The following is a 10,000-nucleotide window of genomic DNA, read 5'->3' on the forward strand; positions in this document are numbered from 1 at the left end:
GTGCGGGTGGCACATAAAAGACACCATTTCGAGCGTGGCCGTTTTCGTGCGGGTGACACGTAAAAGCACCCACTACACTCTCTGAGTGGTTGGCGTTAGGAAGGGCATCCAGCTGTAGAAACTCTGCCAAATCAGACTGGAGCCTGGTGTTGCCATCCGGTTTCACCAGTCCTCAGTCAAATCGTCCAACCCATGCTAGCATGGAAAGCGGACGTTAAACGATGATGATGATGATGATGATGATAGTCTTTTGAATATTCCAAAAGAAAGCAGAAGTAATAGATCTGGTATTACTAGATCTAATATGCTTTCTCTTTAAATGCATTTGTCTAAAACTGGGAAAAATTAAAGTTAATCTCTTAAAGATGAGATTAAAGTTTTGTATTTTCATATCTTTATGTCACTCACTGCCTCCAAAACATTTAAACAACCATAAATGTTAAGTCAACATGATGAACAAAAACAGGATGTGCCGTCCAGAAAGACTCTATATGATCATCTAACCTACTAGAAATAGCAACCAAATCTCAAATTTTATCCTACCATCAAAAAACAAAGTCTGCAGTGGTTAATTTAGTTTTATGTATACTATGTGTGAAAACATGCAAAAAGAAATGACTGGATGGTTATAGTTTGAATGTCTTTAATCATAAACCTGATTGATCAAAACTGGCCTGGAGCAAAACAAGAACATCAACAATAGAAGCCGGCCATTGCTTAAATTCAGTTTATGTAGTATTGAGAAAATCAGAAGCAAATTTCATCCTGTTTAATAAGTCCATTGTAGGTTACTTCTTTTTTGAAGGCTTGGTATTTATCCTTCAATGAGGTAAGCTGAGACAAAATCAAAAATGTCTTACTTAGATATGAAATATATACTGATGGTTTATTATAACTTTCAAGCCTAAAGTAGTATTTGAGACCTCTGCTGTAATCTAATGAAACGCTTGCCTATAATGTAGTGTCCTGCTGCTTTCAACTATGAAATGTACTATTGGAGGGTTACGTAGAAAAGAAATTTTAGCTACAATGCATGTTTGTTTTTGAAGTTTTAAAATTAGTTTTTCAATAAGAATAAAAAAATACATATCAATAAATTCACTGTGTTTAGAAATCGTCATCATCATTATCATTTAGCGTCCGTTGTCCATGCTGGCATGTGCCGGACAGTTTGACAGGGCTGGCAAGCTGCACCAAATTCCAGTCTGATTTGGCATGGTTTCTATGGCTGGATGCCCTTCCTAACTCCAACCACTCCAAGAGTGTAATGGGTATTTTACGTGCCACTGGCATGACACCAATATCTACCACAACTGCAATTTTACTTGGTTTGATGGATCTTCTTTCCAAGCATGACATAATACCAAAGGTCTCAGTCATTGACTTCATCGTCCAACCCATGCTAGCATGGAAAGCGGATGTTAAATGATGAAAATGATGATGACTTTGTAAAACTGTATCAGGTAATTTTCAGAAAGACTTTTAAATAAATAAGAGCGTATATGTGTGTGTGTGTGTGTGTGTGTGTGTGTGAGAGAGAGATCGAGAGAGATCGTTTTTTGGCTGCCTAGTTTAAGAATAGAAACTGTAACTTGGATTTCACTCCAACATTTTTCCTTTGGTTAACATAGCACATAAGAATTTATGTGGTTCATGTGGTCAGCTGTCATTTTTCTATCTCACCTCTGTAGTTAAGTAGTTCTATATGTCTTATAGGTGGTCCCAGAGTAATATCCCTTTACTAACATATCCAAGTTTAAATTCCACCCACACTCATAACTAAATAAATAATATATTGTATTGAAACATCTTATTACTCTGATGTAAGAAAGCAATTTCGTTATATCTACCACAAAAGGTGTATTTTCCATCACACAAAAGTACTTAGCTGGAGGAGGAAGAGATTGTTGGAAGTTGGTGAGAAAGGTTATATAAATATATGAATGAAGTGTTTGAAGAAAGTGCAATAATAACGGTCACACTCACTGATGGTCACTCTCAGTAATTGCCTTTAGCTTATGGAGTTCTTGTTTTTATAACTATCGAAAAGCAGCCAGAAAGATAGACATATTGTTGAGAACAAATGATTTCATTGGAAGTCTGTTATCTCCATTCGAGCCAGTGGTGGCCTAGAAGAGGTCAGAAAGGTCAAATGGCAAAGACATTATTCTGCTTAGTGAAGGCATCTGGGAAATGTATAACTGCTGTCATTCACAGAAAAACTATTGTTTTACTGTGAGAAAAGCGCTGTTGAAGTGTTAAGTAAAATTTGGCAATCGAGGATCGAATCCATACTATGCCTGCATGAAGACTCTACAAATATGTTGTGGAATAAAAAATTTATCTACTGTCAAGGAAAAAGTGTAACTGTAAAAATGCAGAATTATCGGAGTAATGGGCATTCAAAAAAGTATATATGAATGAAGTCTTTAAGGTTTAAGATTCAAATTAAGGAAGTGCAATAATAATGTTTAGAAGTTCAAAACTGTGAAATGCAGAATTAAGTTGGCTGATCATGGGAATCAAATATTGATTGCTTCGCTAAAAACTGCAGGTGGTATGGGATATTTCCCTTGGGTTGTTTAAATAAAATATTAGTAATATGTAGTAGATAGAAGGATCCATTATAGGAGCCCTGTTATTGATTTTTTTCAACAGTCTAAGTATGTCACAAAGTTTCCAGACATGAGTTCTACTCACATGTCAAATAAAGTGATATCATCTGCAAAAATTAGAAATTGGACACACAAAAAATCAGTATTTAAAGTAACTGAACATAAACAATGAAATGGATTATTTCCCTTGAGTGTTTAAAAAAAATATTATGCAGGTGCTATGGGTTATTTTCCTTAGGTGTTTAAAAAAAGTTAGTTATATGAGGTAGATATAAAGGTCCCTTCCCGGGGCCGTATCATCGAGTTTTTCAACAATCTAAGTATGTCACAAGGTTTTCAGCCATGAGTTCTATTTATGTGTCAAGTTTCATCAAAATCAATAAAACGATGTTGGAGGAGTTAGCTAACAACACCACAAAAACACACCGATTTTCCACATATGTAGTAGATATATTTATTTATATATAGAGGTGAGAAAAATATAAGTTCAAGTAAAACAATTCAAACTTTTTGAGGAGTTCAAAAAGAAAATAATTTCTAATAAAGATTCATCATATTCAGAAATATCTTGCTAGAGAAAGCAATAAGAATATGAAAATAACAATTGAAAAAGTTTGTTATAGGTATAAAGATACCATAAACAATTATAAAAATGGAGAAAAGATGTTAAAAAATCAAAATTAGATTTAATAAGTATATACGAACGTTTCAAGGGCAATACAAATATGTAAGAAAAAATTATAATAATAACAATTAAAATTAAAATTATGTATTGTCATTTTTGTTAGTGTGAAGAATTTAAGGAAAAAACATCCAAAAAAGTTATTACTAAAAATCAAGAAGGAAAACCAAATGGGGTAATAGTGAAAATTTAACAGGATATTTACAAATAAGTTGTAAAAGGGAAAATTAAGAGAAACGAAAAAGAGGGACACATCAATGTGTATGCAAGTCTATCATGCAAAAAATAGACTTGCATATACATTAACATGTCCGTCTTTTTCATTTCTCTTAATTTTCCATTTTACAACTTATATTCGGTTAAATTTTCACTATTACCTCATTTGTTTTTCCTTCTTGATTTTTAGTAATAACTTTTTTGGATGTTTTTTCCTTAAAAATCTTCACACTGACAAGAATGACAACATTCGTACATCATCATCATCATCATCGTTTAACGTCCGCTTTCCATGCTAGCATGGGTTGGACGATTTGACTGAGGACTGGTGCAACCGGATGGCTACACCAGGCTCCAATCTAATTTGGCAGAGTTTCTACAGCTGGATGCCCTTCCTAACGCCAACCACTCAGAGAGTGTAGTGGGTGCTTTTACGTGTCATTAAATCTAATTTTGATTTTTTAACATCTTTTCTCCATTTTTATAATTGTTTATGGTATCTTTATGCCTATAACAAACTTTGATAAAAAAAAAAGTCCTGTTTGTTGCATTGAAAGTGTTTTGAGAATGCTATGTAGTGGACATAAAAAAAGGGAAGAACCAAAAATATGAAAATTTTCTTCACTAAGTTTGTCGTTTTTATTCAAATTTCTTAACTCACTAAATCATATATGTCAATACTTATTTTATATTGTATTGAAGTATAGACTGAAGTTCATTTGCTCAGAGGCTTTGTACCATAATCTGATAGTAATGAAATTCATTCTAGTGATTTATAAAACTAAAACAAAATACATTTGGCAAATAATAGTCCAGTTCAAGTCTTACGAAGTGTACCAATGCTGGTACTAACAAATTACTCAGATATTCAGGTATCTAACAAAATGGAATTGAAAACTTATTAATTTTTCATGAGATTATTATATCTTTCAGAGAATTTCTTCTGATCAAACTTATGTATGTGAAGCATTTGGTCAAATCTTAATGTACCTGTAATAGTTTGACCAACCTGAAACCCATTGTAAATGGGTATTTTATGATTGGGGTTAAGAAGGTTTCTGGAACTATCTTGATGACTGACTGACACAGTCTTTTTCCTGAAGTATTTTTGTGATCTCTTCTATTGCCAGTGATCTATCCCATTGCCAAAGACATGTGTATAATATTAATCTCATCTTTATTCTGTTCATTTTTCTTGAAATGAACTATTATTTCATATTACATTGACTTTACTTTGGCTGGCATCATTCCAAGTAGATTTGAGATTTTTAGGCAAATTGTAGCCAAAAAGTGCTTTTATGAAGAAAGAAACAATGTGACTTTATTCTTTCTTTCATTTCCAGAGTGAAAAAAAAAAATTCTGTTTAACCATAAAGTATTATATTGTTTATTTGTCTGCTCTGTTCATGAAGGTATCTTATGACTAATTTTAGATTTTAATTTTGTATTCAATAAAATACTCTGTTCTTCCCAATACAGATGAACATTGTTTAACTATTTTCTATATCTCTTCTAAGAGACTTGATAGTTGATACAGGATCAGGAAGGAAAATGTATTTCACTGTTTTACTTTGTTAAGTTGTCATCAACAGATAGTATCTAGTTTTAAAATCGACATTAAAGTATATTTCATCTCGAAAGTGTTATATATACTAGCATATTACATGCACTTACAAACGCACACGCTTGCACACACTCACACACATGCTTTTTACCCCAGTTTTCTTGTGATATGAAAGTTATAACCAACCAAGTCAAGTGGGTCATGAACTTGTGCTCAAAGAAGTATAAATTTATGGCTATGGTATGTGGCACCACTAGTACTCTTTCATACTCTTGATAAAGTTGTTGAAGTAATTCAGCCTAGCTAGCTGTAAATAAGTATTACAGAGTTATACAACTAATTGTTGTTATTGGCAGTATGAGCATTGCATAACTGATGAATGTTTTGTTAACTTGCGATACTAGGCTTAAGATTTCTAATAGATTATCAGAAGCAGCAGCAGCAGCAGCAGCAACAACAGTAGCATTATAACCATTACCACCACCTCCACTTTCTTCTCCTCCATCTACTCCTCCACCACCATTGCTATTTTGACAAAAGTTTATCATTTTGTAATTGGTATATCAGAATATTAAGATAAATGAAGCCACCTCAAAATTTCTATCTAAAATAATTACATATTGGACCCTACTTACCACTAGAGTATGTTTGTGAATGTGCAGGTATGATTAAGAAATTTGCTTTGTCACCAAGTGGTTTTGGGTTTGATTCCACTGTGTTGTACAGTGAACAAATAAATATATTCTACCATAGCTTTAGGTTGACCATGGCTGTTTGAATAGAATTTGGTAGACACAGAAATTATGTGAAAGTTCATTGTGTATATATATACATGTGTATATCATTCAGCAATGCATATCGCTGAAAAATGTAAAGATCAGTTAGAAGCCAATAAGCCATTACTTTCAAATAAATTTCTTTGTGACAGTTGTTTCACCTGGTTTTCTCAGACAGTCACTTGTCCCTCTTTCCATTATAAATGCAAAGAACCAATAATTAGCCTATTGGAAACATGTAACTAAAAATGGAGTTGTTCACAAAATATGATATGAAATAAATAAGTAAATTAAATAAGTCTGCCATTGTTTAAGTAACCACTAGACTAAATATGAGATGTGTACACAGCTTATAATTAAGCTTACATATATCACTTCTTCAAGACACCCATAAGTCTTTGGATGTATATATATACATAATGTATGTACGTGTGTGTGTGTGTATTCTTTTATTTTTCTTTTATTCTTTTACTTGTTTCAGTCATTTGACTGCAGCCATGCTGGAGCACTGCCTTGAAGTTGAATAAATCAACTCCAGGACTTAATTTTTTAAATCCTAGTACTAATTCTATTGGTCTCTTTTGCCGAACCACTAACTTTTGGGTTGTCAAGCAGTGATAGAGGACAAACACAGACATAAAGACACATACACATAGATATATAAAGAAGCCCATTGTATATATATATATATGTGTATACAACGGGCTTCTTTCAGTTTCCGTTTACCAAATCCACTCACAAGGCTTTGGTTGGCCCAAGGCTATAATAGAAAACACTAGCCCAAGGTGTCATGCAGTAGGGTTCAACCTGGAACCATGTGGTTGGGAAGCAAGTTTCTTACTACACAGCCATGCTTGCACCTTATATAGCCCATAAAACAGCCTACCCCACTATAATATTAACTGCTCTATATCTTAGAGTATGCTTCTCCTCCAGATTTATGTATTTCTACAAACGATATATATATGATCTTAAGATTGTGGTTTCAATTCCTGGACTGGGTGATGCATTCTGTTCTTGAGCAAAACACACTTCATTTCACATTTCTCCCGTCCACTCAGCTGGAAAAATGAATAATCTTGCAATAGACTGGCATCCTGTCCAGGTGGGGAATATATACACCACAGAATCTGAGAAACCAGCTTCATAAGCCTATGACTCAGTAAAGACCTTATATGTGTGTGTGTGTGTGTGTGTGTGTGCGTGCACACACACACACACACATATATATTTACATTCATTCATGCACATATATATATATCATCATCATCATCATTTAATGTCCATGTTCCATTTTAGAGATGGATGGTTTGACTGGATTCAATATGGCCAAGGTCTATGTTGTGCTTCAATGTCTGTTTTGGTATGATTTCTATGTCTGGATACCCTTCCTAATGCCAACCACTTTTCAATAGGACTGGATGCTTTTCTGTATCAACTGCACTACTGAGGTTACCATGCAGCTCACAGAATTACAAACCTTGGTGAATAGAGGTCAGCTTTATGCTAGTGGACAAGAGAATAGAATTATGAGAAGGTGGGTGGGGCAGTACAGATTCATGTAGAGGATCTGCATGGCTATTCACATCTAGTAGGGGAAGAAGTGGGGTTTTTTTTCAGTTTTGGCCTACCAAATCCACTCACAAGGCTTTGGTTGGCATAGAGCTATAGAAGAAGACACTTGTCCAAGGTGCAATATGGCTGGATTGAACCTGAAACTATGTGATTTGTTGATGACAAAACTTAATGTACCATCCTCCACATCATCATCATCATCATTTAACATCTATTTTTCATGATGGCATGGGTTGGATGGTTTGACTGAAAACTGGTAAGCTGGGGATCTGTGTCAGGTTCCAGTCTGATTTGGCATGGTTTCTACAGCTGGATGCCCATTCTAATTCCAATCACTCCAAGAATCCAGTGGGTGTTTTTTACATGCCACTGGCATATAAAAAGAATGTGTTTTGTTTATACGCTGAATTTGCTGTGGGATAGCATAATGAGAATGTTCCCTACATAGCGCTGAATGTTGAAGAACATCTGAATGTCACATACCAGGTGGGACAACTCGCCTTGGAATCTGCAAGAATGGCAGATATTGACATTTTGTCATTATTGTCACTTATCAATACCATGTACTTGGATCATCTTGAAACAAGATCTCTGGTCTATTTGCATGTGAGTCATAGACCAAAGATTCAAAGATGAGTAGTACTTTTATTTCAAAGGGCCAGCCTTGTTACATTCTGTCATGCTGAATCTATGTTTGTGGAGTACTCAGTCACTTGCATGTCAATTTCACAAGCAGGCTGTTCTGTTGATCAGATCAACTGGAATCCTCATTGTCACGACCAATGGAATGCCAGTATGTACATATGTGTGTGTGTGTAATTCATATATTTTTAATATGTTGTTCAGTTTTTAAGCAGGTGAAAATATTTCATTCAAATAATTTCTTTGTTTAAAAAAATTAAATAGGATGTTAGCTGCAATTTGTAATGTTCTTGCATATTTAAATATTTAAATATTTCAAATAGCAGCATTGCAGAGAGTAAATGTGAAATTACTTTAAAAGCTGACACGTGAATGGAAGAAAAATTTCAAAAAAGAACCAAAGATAACAGAGAATTAGGCATTAAGAACCAGCATTTTACAATTCTTAACTGGAAATTAGAAAACTAAATTTGTCAAAATTGCAATATAGTTACCTGAACAGACATATATATTCATGTTCTAAAATGCAGTACAACATGCTGAGATGAAGCTAGAATTTTAAACTAATTACAAATCAATGTACAATGTCTTTTGAAAGGAAACAATCTGGTAATGCTGCTAAAACTAAAGCTGTGAAAAAAAAACTCTTGACAGATCTCAAGAGAAATGTACACTTCATTTGATTTGCACATTTGAAGGGCATCTGAATATAAAATAATGTTTTAATAATATATTCATCTAATACATGCTGACATGGAAAAACACATACAAATAAATGAAAAACGAATTATTATATGTATAATTTGCTTGCTTTATGTCCAGTTTCCCATGCTTACATGAGTTGGATGAATGCATTATTTGAAGCAGTTTTAGAAGCAGTTGCCCTTCCTGACACAGACCTTATCTGTTTTTCCAGTAATGGATCTCTTCCACGTGGCTTCAAAGTCAAGAAGTACTAAGATGATTTGTTGACAGTTGAAAGTGATCACACTACACTTTCATACAAGCAATATAAGTAAACAAACCCAAAGACTTACATGCATGGATACACATATACATATACATATGTAGTTTCTGTCTATCACATGGTTTTAACCATAACATCCATGCCAGCACCTAACTATGTGTGTGTGTGTGTGTGTGTGTATCATGATAATTATCATTATCATTTTGTGTTTTGCTTTTTATACTGGCACGAGAAGAACAGTTTAACAGCAACCACTGGGTTGGAGGATCATATCTTCCTATATTGTCTCATCTTTGGCATGGTTTTTGAAGCTGGATGCCCTTCCTAATACCAACCACTTTCCAAAGTAAACTGGGAACATTTCTATTGCACTAATGCAATAGAAGTTTGCCTTGCCAATACAATGACTAAGAAGCCCTCTCAAACCCTGCATTGTCACTGTTTGGATCAATTACCAGAGTATAGTGGGTGTTTTTTTTTGTTTTTGTTTTGGCACAAGCGCTACTGGATTCACCTTATAGCTTGCAAAGCAAAAGTGAGCACCCCATGCTGGAAAGGAACTAATTTATAGTGGTAGGATGGTAACGTAGAGAATAAGAAAAGGAAAAGTGTTGGGATGTGACTAGAAAAGAAGGACAGAAATGTAAAATTAAGGTTATTATGAAGGAGAGGGGGAAAGAGAACAATATGATAATGGTGTAAGTTGAGTAGGTTGGCTCAGTGATAGGATGGGTTAGTCCACTTGCTATGCCAGCATGGGCAGGATGGTCCCTTAAGTTCCAAGATAATTTTTATTGGCATCAGGCAAGTTTATTGTTGAGAAGGGGTAGGAACATTTTTAGGAAATGGGGTAACTGGAGGTAAGTGAAAAGTAATTTGGTAGTGCGTGAGTAGAAAGAGACATAGTGGCACCCCAGGTTATTACATGGATGAGTAAAGTGATACATGAAGGAAAGATAAGAT

General features: G+C 34.4%; 1 protein-coding gene across 1 annotated transcript in view; it reads left to right on the plus strand.

The window, feature by feature from the left end:
* The window catches only part of LOC106872359 (muscle calcium channel subunit alpha-1-like), a 434,563-nt gene that overhangs the window by 58,673 nt on the left and 365,890 nt on the right, over positions 1–10,000 (plus strand). The gene's annotated exons all lie outside the window — the stretch shown is intronic.

This window comes from Octopus bimaculoides, chromosome 3, assembly GCF_001194135.2.
Source record: "Octopus bimaculoides isolate UCB-OBI-ISO-001 chromosome 3, ASM119413v2, whole genome shotgun sequence".
NCBI lineage: Eukaryota > Metazoa > Mollusca > Cephalopoda > Octopoda > Octopodidae > Octopus > Octopus bimaculoides.